This window comes from Staurois parvus, unplaced genomic scaffold, assembly GCF_062004578.1.
Source record: "Staurois parvus isolate SC_StPar_1 unplaced genomic scaffold, SC_StPar_1.0 ptg001014l, whole genome shotgun sequence".
Taxonomy (NCBI): Eukaryota; Metazoa; Chordata; class Amphibia; order Anura; family Ranidae; genus Staurois; species Staurois parvus.
The window spans coordinates 1,258,372-1,271,428 of record NW_028318810.1 but is presented as its reverse complement, the minus strand read 5'-3'; the positions used below and the strand labels follow the sequence as shown (position 1 = coordinate 1,271,428).

At 46.0% G+C, this 13,057-nt stretch overlaps 1 protein-coding gene across 2 annotated transcripts in view; it reads right to left on the bottom strand.

Moving 5' to 3' along the window:
* TYK2 (tyrosine kinase 2) overlaps positions 1–12,125 on the bottom strand; it is a 99,802-nt gene extending 87,677 nt beyond the window's left edge. For both annotated transcript variants that reach the window (XM_089657631.1, XM_089657632.1), the window contains exon 1: positions 11,995–12,125. The gene's annotated coding sequence lies outside the window, so the exon portion shown is untranslated. The remainder of the gene's footprint in view (positions 1–11,994) is intronic.
* Positions 12,126–13,057: the final 932 nt, after the last annotated feature.

Here is a 13,057-nt window from a genome sequence, read left to right as displayed (position 1 = left end):
TAAAGTGTTTGTTGTGTTGGATCGGCCTTAGGGTTACCGACTGATTTCAACAGGGACAATTGCACACAAAAATTGCACAAAAGAAGCGCATGTCCATTGTAAAATTATTTTTTTTTTTTCAAAATTGTGCCGCACCAAAGCGCATGGTACCTTGTTTCCATTCATCTGCAATGCATGTTAACTAGGGGCGTTGGGGAACATTAAGAATTATGGCACTGCCACCTGCCTGCAAAAGGGATTTCACATTTTTAGTGCGATGTAGGAACAGACACAATTTTGTGTGCACTCCCATTCTGCATAGCTGGGAACCTGGCCTAAGATCATTTTCTGGAGAGGGAGGATAAACAGACCTCCTAGATACCTTGTCAGATGCCAGGACACTTTCTTGCTTCTATAGAAAAGACGGTCATTGTTCCAAAGTGATTAAAGGATTACATAATGCCGCTATTAAAAGATACAAACCGTGAATTGTACCTGTTACCTACCTATGGGAGTGCAATATTACCATGAAATCTGCCTGAGTTTACCCACCTACACTTAGAGTGGCGCTGCCGTCTCTCTTCTCTAGGGAATTGTACATGGCCTGACTTAAATAGGAAGCTGCTGAAAAATCAAAACATAAATATATTTTAGCAAGGTTACAATGTTAATGGATATCCCCCATTTTTTTTTTTTTATTATCGAAGGAAAACTGGCCCAAAATAGTCAAAAAAATTTATTTTTTCAAAGTGTAGCTTTGGATCCAACAAAAAACAAAAAAAACAAAAACAAAATGAATTGTTCTTCTCCTGATTTGCAGGGAGATACCACATATGTGTATGTTATTAGTTGTCTGTAATTGTAAAGCCTAACTGACGTGCATTTTTTTCTTTTATCCTAGCCAAGGGCTTTTTTACTCAGGGGTGGCTCAGCCACGTGTTTTTACTGGCCACCCCAGATGCCCACCTAAGGCTCCGTTCACACGAATGAGACTTGTCATTTGACTTTGGACACAAACACGCATGACAATTCACCCATTCAGATCTATGTGATGCAAGTCACAGCGATTTTGAAAAGGTTCCTGCGCCACTTTAATGTGACTTGAATGCCAGAGAGTGCAAAGTCGCATTAACAATTGTGCGAAGTTCATAGCATCATCATCATCATGTGCAAAACAATAATAAAGAAACTAAAACCAGTAACTGCATAATCATTTGCAAAATAATAATAATGAAAGCAAAAACCTCTAAACACATATTCATGCTTGCAAAATGCCACGAAACATGGAGAACGTGCAACTAAAACATAACAAAGCATACATGGCAAGTAATTAAGACCATCATGCTAGTAATAATACACACATGTGCCGATAATTCTGGGCAGGATCACCACTGACAAACTTTTTTTTTGTTATATTCTCTTTTTATAGCAACAAATAAATAGTTGGTAAAACTACAAATAATGACAATAATCACAGCAGAAGACATAAATGCCAATGATTTAGTCCTCATGAACACTTGACGTTTTTTCTACAGCCAGTAAACCCCCCAGCATGTTATCCTATGTGTCCATGCACATAGACTGCAATCCACGTTTTTTGGCTGGAAAAAAAAACCCAGAACTAGTGGGCTTCTAGAGGAGTTTTTTAGCTGTAAAAATGCTCAAACCCCCCCCCCCCAAAAAAACAAAACACAAAAAAAAAAAAAATGCAAAAAACCACAAACATGGAAAAATGCCGATAATCAAGGCAAAACTCCTCTAAACGCTAATGCAAAAACACTAAAAAAAAGCAGAAAACTTTACACAGCTAATGTTACCAGTGTTATCAAAATGTCCCGTGTGCATGAAGGCTTCAAATCATGTTATAGGGAGTTGCTACAGAACCCATAGACATGAGATGAAATGGGAGGGATCACTGAGCCTGGAACTCTTGGAAATGCATTGAATTAGAAAGCCTTTTCTGATTGTTGCTTAAACATATAAGTGACCTATGCCAGTGTTTCTCAACTGAAATGCCCTTTGGGTTCCCTTTGAGCACAGGATCCAGTCTGCCCTGGATCAGAGATGGATGAGAGGACTCTGTGGTGATGGGGAACCCTGATGTGAAGGGAAGACTCTCTCATGGGGGTACTCTGATGTGATGTGATTGGGAGGCTCTCACATATAGAGGGGTGGGGGGGCTCCAATGTGATTGGGTTACTCTGATGTGCGGAGGGGCCTCTGACGTGAAGACGGGTTCTGGTGTGATGAGGAATCCTCTGATGTAAAGTCCATTCCCCCAAGGCTCTGTTCTTGGACCCCTTCTCTTCTCTATGTACACCTCCTCTCTTGGTTACCTGATAACCTCCCATGGCTTCCAATACCAAATCTATCTCTCTACTCCTCACCTCTCCCCTTCATTACTAACTGACATGTCAGCATGGATGTCACTCCACTTCCTTACACTAAATCTCTCCAAAACTGAGCTGATAATATTCCCCCCACTTGTGTCCTCCTCCATGACTTTTCCATCAAGAGCAATCAAACATCTATAAGTCCTTCCCCTCAAGCCAAGGTACTAGGTGTAATCCTGGACTCTCACCGGTCCTATCGGACCCAAATCCAACCACTGTCCAAATCTTGTAGACTTCACCTCCGTAACATCTCTAACATTCACCCCTACTCAACTAATGAAACCACCAAGCTACTCATTCACTCCCTTGTTATCTCTCGCCTTGACTATTGCAACTCCTTTCTCATAGGCCTACCTCTTCATAGGCAATCTCCTCTTCAGTCCATCATGAATGCTGCTGCCAAACTCCTCTACCTTACCAACTGCCCAGTGTCTGCCACCCCTCCCTCCAATCCCTCCACTGGCTTTTGATTGTCCAGCTAATTAAATTCAAAATACTAACTACAAAGCCATTCACAACCCAGCCCCCAGCTACATCACCAATCTTGTCTCCAAGTTATTGCCCAAACTGCCCTCTCTGCTCCTCTCATGCCCTCCTACTCCCAAGCTCCCTTGTCTCCTCCTCCCATACTCATCTCCAGGACTTCGCCAGATCCTCTTCCATCCTCTGGAACTCTCTACCTCAATTTGTCCAGCTATCCACTACTCTGGCTGCCTTTAGTCGATCCCAGAAAACTCATCTATTCAGGAAAAGCTATCACACCTACAATTAAAAGTGTTACTAAACCCAGGACCCTGCATTCACTATATCCGGTCTCCCCGGACCCCGCATTCACTATATCCGGTCTCCCCGGACCCCGCATTCACTATATCCGCTCTCCCTGGTCCCCGCATTCACTATATCCGGTCTCCCCGGACCCCGCATTCACTATATCCGGTCTCCCCGGACCCTGCATTCACTATATCCGGTCTCCCCGGACCCCGCATTCACTATATCCGGTCTCCCCGGACCCCGCATTCACTATATCCGGTCTCCCCGGACCCCGCATTCACTATATCCGGTCTCCCCGGACCCCGCATTCACTATATCCGGTCTCCCCGGTCCCCGCATTCACTATATCCGCTGTCCCCGGACCCCGCATTCACTATATCCGCTCTCCCCGGACCCCGCATTCACTATATCCGCTCTCCCCGGACCCCGCATTCACTATATCCGGTCTCCCCGGACCCCGCATTCACTATATCCGGTCTCCCCGGACCCTGCATTCACTATATCCGGTCTCCCCGGACCCCGCATTCACTATATCCGGTCTCCCCGGACCCCGCATTCACTATATCCGGTCTCCCCGGACCCCGCATTCACTATATCCGGTCTCCCCGGACCCCGCATTCACTATATCCGGTCTCCCTGGTCCCCGCATTCACTATATCCGCTGTCCCCGGACCCCGCATTCACTATATCCGCTCTCCCTGGTCCCCGCATTCACTATATCCGCTGTCCCCGGACCCCGCATTCACTATATCCGCTCTCCCCGGACCCCGCATTCACTATATCCGCTCTCCCCGGACCCCGCATTCACTATATCCGCTCTCCCCGGACCCTGCATTCACTATATCTGGTCTCCCCGGACCCTGCATTCACTATATCCGCTCTCCCCGGACCCCGCATTCACTATATCCGCTCTCCCCGGACCCCGCATTCACTATATCCGCTCTCCCCGGACCCTGCATTCACTATATCCGCTCTCCCCGGACCCTGCATTCACTATATCTGGTCTCCCCGGACCCTGCATTCACTATATCCGCTCTCCCCGGACCCCGCATTCACTATATCTGGTCTCCCACAGTACACAGAACATGGAAGTGCAATTATTTTAGTAAATGTAAACTGCTAATTACCATTTCTCATCAGCAGTTAGCACAGTCTTGTGACCAGGGGCGGACTGACCATTTGGAAACTCGGGCAATGCCCAAGGGCCCAGGGTCAGTAGTTGTCAGTCCGCCCTTGCTTGTGACTTATATCAGTGTTCAGCAGAGCACTTGTTAAAGCTAGTAGGAGGAGTTTTCATTCTACTATAGGAAGATGCAGGACCCCTGACCTCTGTCTGGACAGTACTGATTGACTCTGTGCTGATCACATGCACTCTCCCAAGAAAAAAAAACTACCAATACACACAAAACTGAGCATGTGCAGAGTGACTGCACATGATATGTCTTATTATTATTATACAGGATTTATATAGCACCAACAGTTTGCTCAGCGCTTTACAATGTAAGGGAGACAATACAGCAACAATACAGTTCAATACAAGAGGGATAGGAGGGCCATGCTCCTCATCAGGAGATAAGAGGGGGACAATGGAAGAAGGGGAGGATCAGAGAAGTCAGGATCAAACAGTGTCTTTACACAATGCAGAGGATTAACCCCTTACGTTCCACAGTGAGTATAACAAGCATGCTTTGCTGCATATACAGACTGATTTTACTGTTGTGGGTTTAGTAACACTTTAAACATTTATCATTTCCATCAGCTTATCCCCCACAGTTATAACTTTTTATACCACTTCCCCCACCCTATTAGATTGTAAGCTCTTATGACAGGGCCCTCTCAACCCTCTTGTTTTTTATTGTATTGTAACTGTACTGTCTCCCTTTATATTGTAAAGCGCTGAGCAAACTGTCCCCGCTATATAAATCCTGTATAATAATGATCAAGGTGGTTGTGTGCAATGTCACAGGCTCAGCTTTCCCACTGAAGTGACATTTATGTTTTTGTTATATTTCAGACTGTGGTGACTTAAGATGTTGCATATTTTTAAAAGCAGTGCTGGTCAAATTCCTTGATTTTGAGGCTCCCAATATCACCTAAGGGCCACTCACAAAATTAAGTGAACATTCAGTCTCAGTGACAGCTGACACACAACTGTATATAGTCAGAGACTGCAGACATGATACATGAGATGGTCAGAGACTGCAGAGATGGTCAGAGACTGCAGAGATGATACATGAGATGGTCAGAGACTGCAGAGATGGTCAGAAACAGAGATATGATACACGAGATGGTCAGAGACTGCAGAGATGGTCAGAAACAGAGATATGATACACGAGATGGTCAGAGACTGCAGAGATGGTCAGAAACAGAGATATGATACATGAGATGGTCAGAGACTGCAGAGATGGTCAGAAACAGCAGATATGATACATGCGATGGTCAGAGACAGCAGAGATGGTCAGAAACAGAGATATGATACATGAGATGGTCAGAGACTGCAGGGATGGTCAGAGACATGATACATGAGATGATCAGAGACTGCAGGGATGGTCAGAGACTGCAGAGATATGATACATGAGATGATCAGAGACTGCAGAGATGGTCAGAGACAGAGCTATGATACATGAGATGGTCAGAGACTGCAGGGATGGTCAGAGACTGCAGAGATATGATACATGAGATGATCAGAGACTGCAGAGATGGTCAGAGACAGAGCTATGATACATGAGATGGTCAGAGACTGCAGAGATGGTCAGAGACAGAGCTATGATACATGAGATGGTCAGAGACTGCAGAGATGGTCAGAGACAGAGATATGATACATGAGATGGTCACAGACTGCAGAGATGGTCAGAGACAGAGATATGATACATGAGATGGTCACAGACTGCAGAGATGATCATAAACAGAGATATGATACATGAGATGGTCAGAGACTGCAGAGATGGTCAGAGACTGCAGAGATGATCATAAACAGAGATATGATACATGAGATGGTCAGAGACTGCAGAGATGGTCAGAGACAAAGATATGATACATGAGGTCAGAGACTATGGGCACGATATAAGACTTGGAGACTGGGAACATGACTGAGACCGTCATAGACAGGATACACAATGCGGTGGATTTACTAAACGCAAATATATTGTGCACTGCAAGTGCAGTTGACCCAGAGCTTAGTAAATTAGGTAAAGCTTCACTTTGCAAAGAATACCCAATCACATGCAAGGAAAATAAAAACTAAATAAATAATTTTGGCTTGCACATGATTGGATGATAGAAATCAGCGAAGCCTTCATTGCACAGCTTCCCCTCAGATCTAGAGCTACTGCAATTGAAGTGCACAGTGTTTCTGCCTTTAGTAAATCAACACTAAGGGCTCATGTACACTGCAGCTGATAAACTGACGTTCAGGATCTGTTCAGTGTTTTTTTCAGCAGCCCCTGAACTCTCCCTAATGTTTTCTATGTGTCCATGTACACATCGTCGTTTACAGTCATTTACAGGCAGTTGAGTTTACAGTCGTTTTAAGGAAATGCAGAAAACTTGCATTCAGTAGATTTTATCAGCGTTTCAAATGCAGAATGCTTGTAAAACGCAGCTAAAGGCGGCAAATTGTATTTATAAACATTTGCGTCTGAAAATGCTTTCTAACTCTTCCAGTTCCCGATGCTGTCTAGAGCCTTTTTTCATCATGAAAAATACATGCAAAGCATTTTCAAGGTGCTCAGATGGACAAAACACTGAACACAGGATGTTCCTACCAAGCTTGTTACACATTGTAATGACCAATTCACATCTCAGACCTCTCCCACCCTTGGAAAAAAAAAAAAGATATGTTAATGACCATTCACACCTCAAATTCCTCATGAAGACCCCCTGCCAGGTGACCTTAATGACTCCCTCCACCAGACACCTTTCCCACCCTTGGAAACAAAAGAAATGTTAATGAGCAACTCACACCTAAGCTAATCTCAACACATACTGCTGTCTCTGCTTCTACTCTGTGGATTTCTCTTAAACAGTCTGAAATAGTTGATAATTAACCACTTTTCAGTGCATTCTGGGCATTTGGGAGGTTCTCCTGTAATTATCTTTAAAAAAACTCTTCTAAACGCAAACGCGGCTAAACAGACGTTTTTTAATCTACGTTTTCCAGCAGTCAGTTTCCATCATTCAGAAGTGTCCTGTGTACATGGGGCCTAATATGCAAAACTGCTAGAGATCACGGCTATAACAGGGCAATAGGCAAACAGGTTAGTGTCCCGAGGGCTGAACAAAAGGTGCCCCCGGGACGCAGGTTTGGCACCATGGTTTTAAAGGTGCTAGAAATGAAAAAAGGTTGAGAAATGCTGACCTGTGCATCAAACTATTGTTCCAGTTGTAAAGCCTCAAGCTCCAAAAAACGTACGAGTTAAAAAAAAAATAATAATAATCAGTTCATGCTAGAACACTCACCTCCTCTCTGGAGCTGTCCCTCACTGACTTTGTGATCCGGTACTTACAGTGGCGAAAATTATTATTTGATCCCCTTCAGATTTTGTAAGTTACAAAGAAAGGAAGGGTCTATCATTTTTATCATAGGTGTATTTTATATGATAGAGATAATATCAAGCTTGACTACAGGCCCAGTGTTAGCTGAAGAAACAGCCCCAAAGCATGATGCTGCCACCACCATGCTTCACGGTGGGTATGATGTTCTTTTGGTGATGTGCAGTGTTGTTTTTTCGCCAAACATTCCTTTTGGAATTATGGCCAAAAAGTAAAAAAAATACTTCAAATCTGTCAGATTGCGAGGGCATCTCCTGTGCACAGCCCTCTTCAGATCACCCCACAGATTTAAGATCGGATTCAGGTCTGGGCTCTGGCTGGGCCATTCCAGAACTTTAATCTTCTGGTGAAGCCATTCCTTTGTTGATTTGGATGTATGCTTTGGGTCGTTGTCATGCTGAAAGATGAAGTTCCTCTTCATGTTCAGCTTTCTAGCAGAAGCCTGAAGGTTTTGTGCCAATATTGACTGGTATTTGGAACTGTTCATAATTCCCTCTGCCTTGACTAAGGCCCCAGTTCCAGCTATAGAAACAGCCCCAAAGCATGATGCTGTCACCACCATGCTTCACAGTGGGTATGGTGTTCTTTTGGTGATGTGCAGTGTGGTTTTTGCGCCAAACATATCTTTTGGAATTATGGCCAGAAAGTTTAACCTTGGTTTCATCAGACCAGAACACATTTTCCCATATGCTTTTGAGAGACTTCAGATGTGTCTTTGCATAATTTAGCCGGGCTTGGATGTTTTTCTTCTATATACAGACATTTGCCCACTTACAAAGAAATGAAGAGTCTATAATTTTTATCATAGGTGCATTTTAAATGATAGAGACAGAATATCAACCAAAAATCCAGAGAGTACACATGATACAAATGTTATAAATTGAATTGCAGTCCAGAGAGTAAAAATAAGTATTTGATCCCCTACCAACCAACAATGATTCTGGCTCCCCTAGGCTGGCTATGTGCTCATGTGGTACACAGGTTAGTCCTGTCAATGTAAGAAGGTGCTCCTAATAACCCGTTGTGTGTATAAAAGACACCTGTCCACAGAATATTTCTTCCATTCAAACCTCACCACCATGGGCGAGACCAAAGAGCTGTCAAAGGATGTCAGGGACAAGAGTGTAGCCCTGCACAAGGCTGGAATGGACCATGGTCACCAAACAAACCATTGGAAACCCAATACACCACCATGGATTGAAATCCTGCAGCATCAGCAAGGCCCCCCTCCTCAAGAAGGCACATGTACAGGCCTGTATGAAGTTGGCCAATGAACATCTAAATGGTTTAAAGAATTGGGAGAAAGTGCTGTGCTCAGATGAGACCAACACCGAGCTGTTTGCCATTATAGTGGAAGTAATCTCACTCTGTATATTATTACCTACAGGACAGCCTATAATAAAGTTTACCTGTAAGACGGGGGGGGGGGGGCTCGACAAATCCCAGGCACCAGGTCGCCATGGCCAAATCATGTCCTGGCGCCTGGGTTACACTGCAGCAGTAATCGACTGAGGGCTTCCCCTTGCTTGCTGTCACTGCCCACCCACTTTTGACATCTCCTTTCCAGTCTGACACCTGGGTTCTGGGATTGCAGTTACGGGTGTCAGATTCCTCCGGTGAGTGGACAAGGAGTGTGGGGCAGCTGGCTATTGCTTCAGTTCATTTTATCCACCCCCCTCCCCCACTAAGAAGGAAACACAGATTTGAGGAAACAGAAGAGATCCAATCTGATTATCTGTGCAGCCCCATCAGTGCCTCCTCATCAGTGCCACCTATTAGTGCCCATTGGTGGCCATTAGTGATGCCTATCAGTGACCATCAGCACTACATATCAATGCCACTTAATCAGTGCCTACTCATCTATGCCCATTAGTGCCACTTATCAGTGCCTATAAGTACCGCATATCAATGCAACCTAATCAGTGCCGCCTATCAGTGCCTACTGATCAATGCCCATCAGTGCCACCTATTAGTGCTGCCTATCAGTGCCCATCAGTACCGCATATCAATGCAACCTAATCAGAGTCACCTACTGGTGCCTACTCATCTATGCCCATCAGTGCCACCTATTAGTGCCCATCGCTGGCCATTAGTGCCACTTATCAGTGCAACATAATCAGTGCCACCTATTAGTGCCCATTAGTGCTGCCCATCAGTACCGCATATCAATGCAATCTAATCAGTGTCACCTACTGGTGCCTACTCATCAGTGCTGCTTATAAGTGCCTACTCATCTATGCCCATCAGTGCCACCTATTAGTGCCCATCGGTGGCTATTAGTGCCACTTATCAGTGCAACCTAATCAGTGCCGCCTATCAGTGCCACCTATTAGTGCTGCCCATCAGTACCGCATATCAATGCAATCTAATCAGTGTCACCTACTGGTGCTTACTCATCAGTGCTGCTCATCAGTGCCTACTCATCTATGCCCATCAGTGCCACCTATTAGTGCCCATCGGTGGCCATTAGTGCCACTTATCAGTGCCACCTATCAGTACCTACTGATTAGTGCCCATCAGTGCCACCTATTAGTGCCTACTGATCAGTGCCACCTATTCGTGCCCATTGGTGCTGCCTATCAGTACCCATCAGTGTCACCTACTGTTGCCTACTCATCAGTGCTGCTTATCAGTGCCTACTCATCTATGCCCATCAGTGCCACCTATTAGTACCCATCGGGGGCCATTAGTGCCACTTATCAGTACCGCATATCAATGCAACCTAAACAGTGCCACCTATCAGTACCTACTGATCAGTGCCCATCAGTGCCACCTATAAGTGCCCATCGGTGGCCATCAGTGCTCATCAGTACCGCATATCAATGCAACCTAATCAGTGCCTACTCATCAGTGCCCATCGGTGGCCATCAGTACTGCATATTGATGCAACCTAATCAGTGTTGCCTATCAGTGCCTATTCAGCAGTGCCCATCAGTGCTACCTATTAGTGCCCGTTGGTAGCCATCAGTGCTGCCCATCAGTACTGCATATTAATGCAACCTAATCAGTGCCTACTCAGTAGTGCCGATCAGTGCCACCTATTACCGCCCATCAGTAGCCATTAGTGCAGCCTCATCAGTGCCACCTGTCAGTGCCTACTGTCATCAGTCTCATCAGTGCCACCTGTCATCAGTCTCATCAGTGCCCGTCAGTGCCACCTGTCATCAGTGCCACCTGTCATCAGACTCCATCAGTGCCACCTGTCATCAGACTCCATCAGTGCCACCTGTCATCAGACTCCATCAGTGCCACCTGTCATCAGTCTCATCAGTGCCACCTGTCATCAGTCTCATCAGTGCCACCTGTCATCAGTCTCATCAGTGCCCGTCAGTGCCACCTGTCATCAGACTCCATCAGTGCCACCTGTCATCAGACTCCATCAGTGCCACCTGTCATCAGACTCCATCAGTGCCACCTGTCATCAGACTCCATCAGTGCCACCTGTCATCAGACTCCATCAGTGCCACCTGTCATCAGACTCCATCAGTGCCACCTGTCATCAGACTCCATCAGTGCCACCTGTCATCAGTCTCATCAGTGCCACCTGTCATCAGTCTCATCAGTGCCCGTCAGTGCCACCTGTCATCAGACTCCATCAGTGCCACCTGTCATCAGACTCCATCAGTGCCACCTGTCATCAGACTCCATCAGTGCCACCTGTCATCAGACTCCATCAGTGCCACCTGTCATCAGACTCCATCAGTGCCACCTGTCATCAGTCTCCATCAGTGAAGAAGAAAAATTACTTATCTGCAAAATTTTATAACAGAACCTAAACATTTTTTTATTTTAATTTTGTGTCTTTTTCCGTTTGGCACGCGGCGTGAACCAGTCCTATCGCCCGATGTCCCGGACATGCAGCTCCCGGCGCCTGGCAGGGGATTTAAGAAACGGCCTCCTAACTCTTTTAGCTGTCTTCTAGATTCAAAGCAAGTGTGTCAAGCCCCGATATATACATATGAGATGAAGGGGCAACACATGCACCTCCTACATGTACACACCGAGGACCAGGCATACCGATCATGTATGTGGAGATTATTAATAAGATGGGGGAGGGGCCCAGAGCCCTGTACACTGCAGGCTCTACCCCTCTCCCACAGTCCCAGGACACGTGACAGGCCCAGGTCTCTGGGGTGAGGACACTGCAGGCCACACATGGTCCCCTCCAGCTAATATAATAACAGAGAGGATGTATGAGTGTGGGCGGAGAGCATACACTGGGGGTGATACCAACACACAGGGGAGGACAGGGGGGCACACACATCACACTCGTCACCCCCCACCATCCCAGAGGTCTTACCTGCTCCCGGGTCACATGACCCCTCTGCCCCGAGCCTCGGAGGCTTCTTTTCACTGTCAGCCCAGCACAGGAGATGTGACGTCACCCGGGGGCGAAATGGGACTCGTCAAACCTCGGCCACTTCCGCCTTTCTCTGGTAGCCGATTGGCTGGAGAAGTAGTGTCCACGCCCAGCCTATTGGATGGCGAGCTATATGAGGGGGAGGGAGTGCGGAGTGTGACGTCATCCTCATATTTATTTATTTACACTGGAATTGGGGTGTACAGTCAGAGCCATGTGTGTGTAATATAGAGAGAGAGAGGACAGAGCCATGTGTGTGTAATACAGAGAGAGGACAGAGCCATGTGTGTGTAATATAGAGAGAGAGGACAGAGCCATGTGTGTGTAATATAGAGAGAGAGAGGACAGAGCCGTGTGTGTAATAGAGAGAGAGGACAGAGCCATGTTTGTGTAATATAGAGAGAGCCGTGTGTGTAATATAGAGAGAGGACAGAGCCATGTGTGTGTAATATAGAGAGAGGACAGAGCCATGTGTGTAATATAGAGAGAGGACAGAGCCATGTGTGTGTAATACAGAGAGAGGACAGAGCCGTGTGTGTGTAATATAGAGAGAGGACAGAGCCATGTGTGTAATACAGAGAGAGAGAGGACAGAGCCATGTGTGTAATACAGAGAGAGAGAGGACAGAGCCATGTGTGTGTAATACAGAGAGAGGACAGAGCCATGTGTGTGTAATACAGAGAGAGAGAGAGGACAGAGCCATGTGTGTGTAATATAGAGAGAGAGAGGACAGAGCCATGTGTGTGTAATACAGAGAGAGAGAGAACAGAGGCATGTGTGTGTAATATAGAGAGAGCCATGTGTGTGTAATACAGAGAGAGGACAGAGCCATGTGTGTGTAATATAGAGAGAGAGGACAGAGCCGTGTGTGTAATATAGAGAGAGAGAGGACAGAGCCATGTGTGTGTAATACAGAGAGAGGACAGAGCCATGTGTGTGTAATATAGAGAGAGCCATGTGTGTGTAATACAGAGAGAGGACAGAGCCATGTGTGTGTAATACA